The sequence below is a fragment of the Podarcis muralis genome, chromosome 13 (genome assembly GCF_964188315.1).
Source record: "Podarcis muralis chromosome 13, rPodMur119.hap1.1, whole genome shotgun sequence".
Taxonomy (NCBI): Eukaryota; Metazoa; Chordata; class Lepidosauria; order Squamata; family Lacertidae; genus Podarcis; species Podarcis muralis.
Window position 1 is genome coordinate 11,264,514 of NC_135667.1, and position 9,735 is coordinate 11,274,248.

At 44.8% G+C, this 9,735-nt stretch overlaps 1 pseudogene; it reads left to right on the top strand.

Annotated features, from left to right (window-relative positions):
• Positions 1 to 8,841: 8,841 nt before the first annotated feature.
• Positions 8,842 to 8,969, top strand: LOC114583750 (U2 spliceosomal RNA; annotated as a pseudogene).
• The last annotated feature ends 766 nt before the right edge of the window (positions 8,970 to 9,735 follow it).

A 9,735-nucleotide genomic window follows, 5' to 3' on the forward strand; every position in this document is an offset into this window, starting at 1 on the left:
ATTGACTTGGAACTGAAGCACCTCCTGTTTTCATTGTTCCCAAATGCTTAGCTTTGGAGCATGTTGTTGTTGTTTAGTCGTGTCCGACTCTTTGTGACCCCATGGACCAGAGCACGCCAGGCACTCCTGTCTTCCACTGCATCCCGTCAAATTCATGTTGGAATAATAATAATAATAATAATAATAATAATAATAATAATAATAATAATTTATTTGTACCCCCCCCAGCCGCTCTGGGCAGCTTCCACAAAGACCAAAAATACACTAATATGTCATACATTAAAAACTTCCCTGAACAGGGCTGCCTTAGGATGTCTTCTGAATGTCAGGTAGTTGTTTATCTCTTTGACATCTGATGGGAGGGCTTCCACAGGGCGGGCGCCACTACCGAGAAGGCCCTCTGCCTGGTTCCCTGTAGCTTTGCTTCTCACAATGAGGGAACCGCCAGAAGGCCCTCGGCGCTGGACCTCAGCGTCCGGGCAGAATGATGAGGGTGGAGACGCTCTTTCAGGTATACTGGGCCGAGGCCATTTAGGCCTTTTTTGTAGTTTTGAGAACATTGTCCAGCCATCTCATCCTCTTCTCCTTGTGCCCTCCATCTTTCTCAACATCAGGGTCTTTTCCAGGGAGTCTTCTCTTCTCATGAGGTGGCCAAAGTCTTGGAGCCTCAGCTTCAGGATCTGTCTTTCCAGTGAGAACTCAGGGCTGATTTCCTTCAGAATGGATAGGTTTTATCTTCTTGCAGTCCATGGGACTCTCAAGAGTCTCCTCCAGGACCATAATTCAAAAGCATCAATTCTTCAGCGATCAGCCTTCTTTATGGTCCAGCTCTCACTTCCATACATCAGTATCCCTGCCAAGAAAACTCCATGGACAATAACAACAGGCTTTGGAGCACACAGTTCCTAAATAGCCCCCCTTTTGTGCTGACTGGGCAGCTGTATGGTGCTGAAGAGAGAGACCCCCGAAGGGGACCCTGCTGTAGAAATAATAATGGATCTTTATTCCTCCTGACTCTGGACCGTTGAATCACTTGACCTGGAAGGTTGACTGGCATTCGGAAAAGAAAATGGCTGGGAGGAAAATAGAATAGCCTGAGGCAGGATGGCATGCATGGGTTGTTGGGTAGCTTAAACTCTGAGCAGGAGGATGTCAGAATGTACTGCAACATTTTGTTGCAGGCCTTACTTGTTGAAATCTACAAGCCATCAGGTTGTACTGAATGATTCTAAGTAGAGGCAAGGGAGAAGCTGACTACACCAATAAGTGGATATATCACAGTAAATTATTTGATGCAGCATTAGCTCAGTTGGTTAGAGCATGGTGCTGACGACACCAAGATTGCAGGTTCGATCCCCGTATGGGACAGCTGCATATTGCAGAGGGTTGGACTAGATGATCCTCAAGGCTCCTTCCAACTCTACAATTCTCTGATTCTATGGAGTAGGTTGTTTCCTATATATGAATGCAATGCATTGGGTCTGCTGCTTGCCTTATTCATGCTCCTGACCATGAAGATGGGCTCATATACAGAGGAGTTAAATAAATTCCCCTAATTTCTGCAAACCTTCTTCTGGTGGCATGCTAATGTTTTGCTTGCACGGTATCCAGAAATGCATTTTAGGAAGAGGGGTGGGAGAGAGTTCAATGTAGTTTAAAGGGGAACCTACCTAATTCCTACTTTGTGAAAGAACATGCAGACTGAAGCTCAGGCCATCCTTTGAAATCCACGCTTTCTTGAATCTTGCAGTGCAGTTCTCCAGCCAAGTCATGTGTGGAAAAATGCATATACTAGGATAAAGTGTGCATATAAAGGCGCAGGCCAGCAACTAAAGCATACAAAAATAGAGATGCAAGGGTGTGTAAATGAGACAAAGCTTTGTGCAAAAGCATGTACTTTATGGAAAATGTGTAAATAATAATAATAATAATAATAATAATAATAATAATAATAATAATGGCAGCAAACTGATATGCAGACGTGGAGAACTGAACCCTAGATTGCAAAAATGAGAAACGGAGAGAAACCAAAACTGACAGAATTGCCCATCCCCATTCAGGAATGAGGTGCATTTAACCCTGTGCTCCGTGTATTGACTTGCATATTAGAAAACCTAAGAGTCCATGGGAAGTTGTCCATGCTGTCTAACAGCTCTCTTGTCCTCATGGTCCTTCTAATACTGAACTCAGATGGTGAGGGCCAAGAGGATTGGATCCAGAACAGGGTCACTGTGAAACAAGAGGGAGGTTATCAGCGTGCTCCCAAGGGACAACGCGACAACTGCACACACAGACACACAGACACACACACGGACAACAGACAAGTCTTGTGGCACTTGAACAGCTCCCTTATTGTTCGAAACCCACTTCCTGCCCAGGCCCTCCTCCTCCTCCCCCTCCTCAAGCCCTTTCTTCCTCTTCTCTTAAAATAAACATTGCTAATAATGCCCTTTAGGTTGTGCAATGCTCTTCCAGCCCTCCAAATGCCTTGCTGCAGAGAAGGCGGGTGCCTGGGGAGAAGTCTGGCATCAGCACCCACCTTTCATCTGCCACATCCCTAGAGGAGAGGGGAACGAAGCCAGCAATCCCTCCAGGGATGGCATCCAGCCTTCTGCCTGTAGATTGTCGGCAGGAAATGATGTGTTTGCAGAGCGTGATCGGTGCCAACTTGAAAAGGCAGGCGATCCCATCTTCAGGGCTTGAGAGATGGACGTGTGCATAGCAAGGCAGCCAAAAAAATAAATGTGGAGGCGAAATGACGGAAGATGGCTTTTTCCTATCACCACTCTGCTGTCACACACCAAGGGTACCTCCAGTCTGCCGGTATTTTCCAAGAGTGATTCAAGTGCACCAGGAGAGGTGGTGTGGCAATAGTGGCCAGGCTAGGATCTGGGAGAAGAGGACTCAAATCCCCAGTCAGCCAAAAAGCTCACCGGACTTAGGCCAGTCCATTCTCTCTCAACCTAATCTCCCTTGCAGGGTTGTTGTGAAGATAAACTGGGGAAGGGGAGAACTAAGTACACCACCTCCTTGAGCTCACTGGAGGGCAGATGAAATATAAATGCAAAAACAACAACAACAGTTAAGTTCATGAGTTTAAAGTGGATTAAAGGGCTACGCCAGCCTTAGCACAAGAAATGCTCTTGGGAGCAGGGGTAAATACGCCAGACTTTTTGAGGTTTGGAAAGTGACCAGTTAATGCATTGAAAAGTATGAGATCACAAAATCTTAGAATGGTAGAACTGGAAGGGATCTCATCTAGTCCAACCCCCTGCAATGCAGGAATCCTGCCCACCTGGGATGAATGGATGAATGAATGAATGAATGAATGAATGAATGAGGAATGGGAAGATGTGTAAACTGGGTTGAATTAGGTGGCTCAGTTAACAAATAACCCCGATTCCCTGATTAGTAGGCAAACTAAGGCCCAGGGGCTGGATCTGGCCCAATCACCCACGGACGGTCCGGAAATCAGCGTGTTTTTACATGAGTAGAATGTGTCCTTTTATTTAAAATGCATCTCTGGGTTATTTGTGGGGCATAGGAATTCGTTCATTCCACCCCCCCCCCCTTCAAAATATAGTCTGGCTCCCCACAAGGTCTGAGGGACAGTGGACTGGCCCCCTGCTGAAAAAGTTTGCTGACCCCTGATCTAAACCTAAGCATTTAGGAACACAAGGTGCTTCAGTTTCAAGAGAATGGTATGTAAGTTCTTTGGGAAACACAACTCCAGCCATTCCAGAAGGTGATGTTGCAGCACTCCAAATCTTCCCTGTATGTGCACAGAAAACACCTGCAAGGCAATGCATGGAGATCTGCACTGTTGCAATGCATCCCTAATTATGATTATTGTATATTCTTGAGGTTATTGCATCATCTTAGACAGTTGTGTGATCTTAGAAGGGGCATGACTGTGAGACGACGTGGCTGTGGTTCTCACAAAGGGGCTCTGTGCTTCTGAATTTGCCACTGCTCTACAGGGGAAGGTATTGCAATCTAAACCTCTGCGTAAGCTTTGCACAAACAAATCAGGACGAGAGCTCAGTTAATAGATCATAAGGAGGAGCCCCTGGTAATGTCACCATGGCCCTCCCCTGTGCATCTCCATAATGTAGGGCTGCCATACGTCCTGACTTTCCAGGACATGTCCTGGAATTTGCCTCCGAAAATGGCATCCTGGAGTATTTTTCGCAAATGTCCTGGAAAACAGGCAACAGGGGTTAAATCGTGCCGAAAATGCCTAAGCAAAGCTCCCAAACTCAAAAATTCTTTTTTTTTTAAAGAATATTTATTGAAGTTTTCAATAATAATACAATAAAAATCAAAAAGAAAAAAGAAAAAATAACAAAAATACAAATAGTTTTTAAAAAACCACATAAAATATCGTTACTTATTTTCCATTAACTTATTTCCCAGACCTCCTCATACCTCCCTTTTTTGTATTCCAATTCAAATGGCTAATTCAGCAAATCCTTATCAATAAATTAAAACCTATTTCTAAACCTTTTTTCCCCCATATTCTCTTAATGCATTACAGCTGGAAACCACTTGATTTCTATCCGCCAAACTCAAAAATTCTTGTACCTTTAACTAAACAAAGCTCAACAACTTTGGTTCCCATAAAAAACAAAACAAAAACAAAAAGAACTCAACAACTTTGGGCAAAAAAATAAATAAAAGCTCAACAACTCTGTCCTGATTTTCACTTTTGGAGCTATGTCAAACCTACCATAATTCTCACTTCAGATCCTCCTGGCCTCTTTCCAAACTGCATCTTTGTTATGTACTAAGCTGAATCCTAGAACAATAGGATCCAGAATGCAGAGGTGTGATTGGTCCGCAGGAGCCACCCAATCCAGCTCCCGGTGGAAGTGAACCAGCGACCTGATTGGACTGCAGGAGCAGCCAATCAGGCTTCTGGAGGAAGTGAATTCACAACTTGATTGGCCTACAGGAGCAGCCCGTAATTAGCCAATCACGCGGGGCCCATTGTGTAAATAATGTATATATAACTTGACAGTTTTGGGGAAAGTTTCATTCATTGCTACTACGAGCTGAATAAAGAGCATGAAATTCACACTCAACTGCCAGTATATTTCAATCTTCCTTACAGTCTCTCATCCCATTTGACTTCTGTTAATGTTTGAACCTGACATAGTGAGCCTCTGATTTTCCCAGGAAAGGTACCAGCAAGGGTAGTATCAGTTCAGCCCTGGCCTGCTCATATTTTGCACAATACAACAAAATATGATTTATGGAATCAATGTCTTGAGCACACGAGCAAAGTCTGTCCTGGCAGGGAACTCCTCTCAACCTACCATCCAACACTGCAGAGGGGAAGACATTTAGTCTGGCTTTGGTGAAAAGCCTTCGGTTCGGTAGTTAGGTACTGTCAGGTTTTTAATGTAAGATGTTAACTTAAATACATATCCATATTGAACCCCTGCTGCCAGCGGACTACAGACTGCGTGTGATCGAGATCGCAAGTCACTGTGTGCATTGTCCCATAATCTTTGCTTTAAAACCTTTTGGGCGCCTTCATAACCCAGGTAATACAGTTGGGGGGGGGGGGAGAGAGACCAATAGAGGTTGCTTTTCTAGCCATGGTTTTCTGCCATTTGCTGACAAATTCCTCATTGGTCAGATGTTGGTGCAGACCCTTCCCTAGATTAAACACTGAAATCCTGAGCCAATGTTTTAGGGCAGCCCACCACGCTTTAGTTGAAATTGGGCATTCACCAGCTTCTAACAGAAGTACGGAGTTGGGGACGCAGTTAGGTACCTGCAGCAGAGATCGTATAAATTTTGCCTGAAAGCCACCTAGCTTTAGCAGGTCCCCATTATGCCAGACATTTGCTGCATACAGGAGTTGGGAAACGGGCTTTGTGTTGAAAACCCTTAAGGCTGCTGGAACATACTTGCCGCCCTTTGTGAAGAAGAATCTATGTATGGCTTTGTAATCTCCGCCTTTTGAAGGGAGGTTTGCCAATGTTGCTTCCAAGATCCTGTATGATGGAATGTGAGCCCTAGGTAACTGAAGTATTTTACCTGTTCAAGGTTATGGCCATCCAGCACCCATTTAGACTGGGAGAATCTTCTTTCGAAGACTAAAATTTTAGATTTTTCATAATTAATGGATAAACCATTTCCAGAACAGTAATCAGAAAATTTCCTCGACAGATAATTCAAACCCAGTCTGGAACGTGAAATGATGGCCGCGTCATCAGTGTAGAACAACAGAGGGGTCCTTCTCATTCCTATTTTTGGATGTGTCCATCTGGGTCCATTAAGTTCTCTTCTAGGTCATTTAAGAATAGACAAAACAATGTGGGGGCCAAAACACAACCCTGTCTCACCCCCCTAGTCATCTCGATGCTGTTTGATAGCTGTCCCTGTCGACCGCATCGGACCTGCAGTTTGGTTCCATTGTACAGGGCTTTTATGAGAAAGAGAAGTCGTTTGTTCTGCAAAATCAGACTTAATTTGGACCATAGCTGGAATCTGGGGATGGAGTCAATCCATGGAGGCCACAAAGAGTTTACCCTGTAGAGGCCTGGTATACTTCTCAGCTAGGAAGGACAGCATTAGACAGTGGTCTGTTGTTGAATGGTTCTCACGAAAAGCTGCCTGGGCTTCAGATAGTATATTATGTTCATTTAGAAATGTTGTCAGTTTGCTACTGAGGAAACGGGCATACAGCTTCCCAATTATTGAGAGCAGGCTAATTGGCCTATAATTGGAAGGTACATTTGGGTGGTCTCTCTTAAAGATTGGAACTACTATAGCATGTTTCCAGCTATATGGTACCTTAAAGGTAAAGGTAAAGGTACCCCTGCCCGTACGGGCCAGTCTTGACAGACTCTAGGGTTGTGCGCCCATCTCACTCAAGAGGCCGGGGGCCAGCGCTGTCCAGAGACACTTTCGGGTCACGTGGCCAGCGTGACATCGCTGCTCTGGCGAGCCAGTGCAGCACACGGAAACGCCATGTATATGGTACCTTACCCGAGTTATTTACTACCGTAAAGAGTGCTGCCAGAAGCGGAGCCCACCAGTGCTGGTTTGATGTAATCAACTCCGCTGGGATAAAGTCTTTCCCCGGAGCCTTTCCACTCTTCAGATTCCCAATTAATGTATGGACTTCCTCCACAGTAACCGGCCTCCAATTAGGGAGCAGTGATAATTCTGCCCTGTCATCCTCCTGTAAGCTGGAAGGGAGGTTTGGATTTTCCATAAATATATTTCTGAAGTGATTCTCCCAAACCTGAGCTGGAATGACACAGCTGGGGGCTGAGGAACTATTTTTCATTGAGTCGGAGACCAGTTGCCAAAAGAGTTTAGTTTCATTGTTTAGTGAGGCATTCAATAGCAGGGACCAGGAATTTTGTTCGGACTGCCTTTTTTTTGAGGCCAAAAGGGCTTTATACTCTTTTTTGATTTTGAAATAAGATGGAGGTAAGTAGTTTAATCCAGCGTTTCTATAGGCCAAATAAGCGTTCCTTAAGGCTTCCTTCTTTGTGCGGCACTCTTGGTCAAACCAACCGCGCCCTTTTGCAGTGCGTGGCTTGCCGGCTGAGTTTATGTTAACCGAAACCACATCCTGCAAGGACTCAATGAGATTTTCGTAAGCCGTCAGGGAGGAGTCTATTGATAGATTGTTTATTATAATTGATCTTAACTTAATTGCAGTTTGTGAATTCAATCTATTCTCAACTGCAATTGCTATCTCAGGTGTCCATTTTTTTCCTACGCAATGCTGGATAATTTGCTTTATCCATGACCTCATGTTCTATGTGAGAGCGCTGAATTGAATTTTGGCCAGTAGTGGAGATGATTAGAGGTAGGTGGTCGCTTTCAGTCCTATTATCTATGGTGAATTTTTTAATTGATTCGAAGGCCTCTCTGTTAGTGAGACAGTAGTCTACTGTGCTGGCTCCATTTGTATTTATGAATGTGTACTCGCCTTCTCTGTCCCCGGGGAATGCCCCATTAGCAATGATGAGGTCAAGGCTTGTTTGTAAAAAAGCCAGGCAGAATCCGGCATAGTTGATTTGGCAATCTTTCAAATGTCTACGTGGGGGTGGGTTTAGAAAGAGGGCGCTATTTTCCTTTAGATCTCTTAATATTGGGAATTTTATTTCCAGGCTATCATCATTTGAGCCTATTCTGGCATTCATATCTCCCATTAGGTAAAAAGGCGGTCCAGGGTGCCTAATTTGTAGGGAATAAAGGAAACTATGGAATTTACGCCACGTACTCTCTGGGTTTGCACTGTATATGGTGGGATATAAGCTGAAACAAGACTGATACTCTTGGATTCCAGATGCAAAGTGATCCCCAGTGCCAGCTGCTCGAAAACTGAGCACTCAGTAACTTGTGACGCCAATTGAGTGGAAACCAGAGTTACTAGCCCCCCCCCCCTCGGTCGTCCCCTTCCGAGCGGTTTAGAGGCCTTGATTTCATAGGCGTCGTAACCGTCGAAAACTATGTTGTCAGTTGCCCAAGTTTCCTGCAGCATTATTATGTCAAACCCTGTTATATATTCATGAAATGGCTTGTCCCCTAGATTGTTGGCCCAACCCGCTATGTTCCATGAGATGAAGTTAAGGCTGCTCGTTCCATAACTGGCTTGGCTTCATTGTGATGGGGAAATTGTTAACAGCTCTCCCACTGGTTCGGAAATGATGCAACCATTCTTAGGATATGCACGGTGTTGTTGTTCTCGGGGTTGATTTGCAGCATTTTCCCAATTTCCCGGCATCAACGGTGTTTTCTGAATTGCTGGGACCATCTGGGGGACTTGTCAAAGACAATTAAATCTGTCTCTGGCTTTCTATGTGTCCCATTTCCCTTGGGCCTTTTGGCTAAGATCAAGTGGTAGTATCTGTTCTTATCAGTTTAATATCTGATATGTCCTCTATTTGAGGACTATATATTAAATAAATAAATGGGAGGAAGGTGGGGGACCACATGGCAAATAGGAAAATGTTCTAGGAAGCACATATGGAAAGCAAACACAGGATGGAAAGCTAGGAAGCAGATGGTAACACACACACACACACACACACACACACAGCCTCTAACACCAGGGTCACCCAACAACATGTGTAGCTCAGGCTTATTATGAGAGGAGTGGGGAGGGAGAGAGATTCCAATTCAGCAAATGTGGGCCTTGATCCAGCCAAAGTTAAGATGATAAAGACTTCATAAAGAGCCCTGCTGAATTGAATCAGCACGGGGACAAACAGAAGAGGATGCCTTCGCTCCAGTGTGGCTCCCCTTTATTGCACACATAACCCCGCCAGCAGCATACGAATCGATATGGCTAATTTGACCCTACAACCCCTCCCCCCTCTCACGCAAACAAAACTCACTGCAGTCAACCCAACGCAACCGACCAGGCTCCCCAATCTCGCTTACCGCCAATGAATACTGACAAATGGATGGATGAAGAACCTATTCATGTGACGCTGGCATAAAAGCCCTACACACACACTATGTAAAAGAAGGAAAATTTAGGGGGTTGGACTAGATGACCCTTAGGTCCCTTCTGACTCTAAGATTCTACAATCCCCCCCTTGGGCATAGCCAAGGGGGACAGGGGGGCAGCTGCTTCCCTAAATTAAGTAAATCAATAAAAATACTTAACTAACTGAGGTTCTGCGCCCCCCAACATAAAGCCTGTCTATGACCATGATCCCCTTCTTTCTCCCCAATCTCTCTCCCCACCTATTTTCT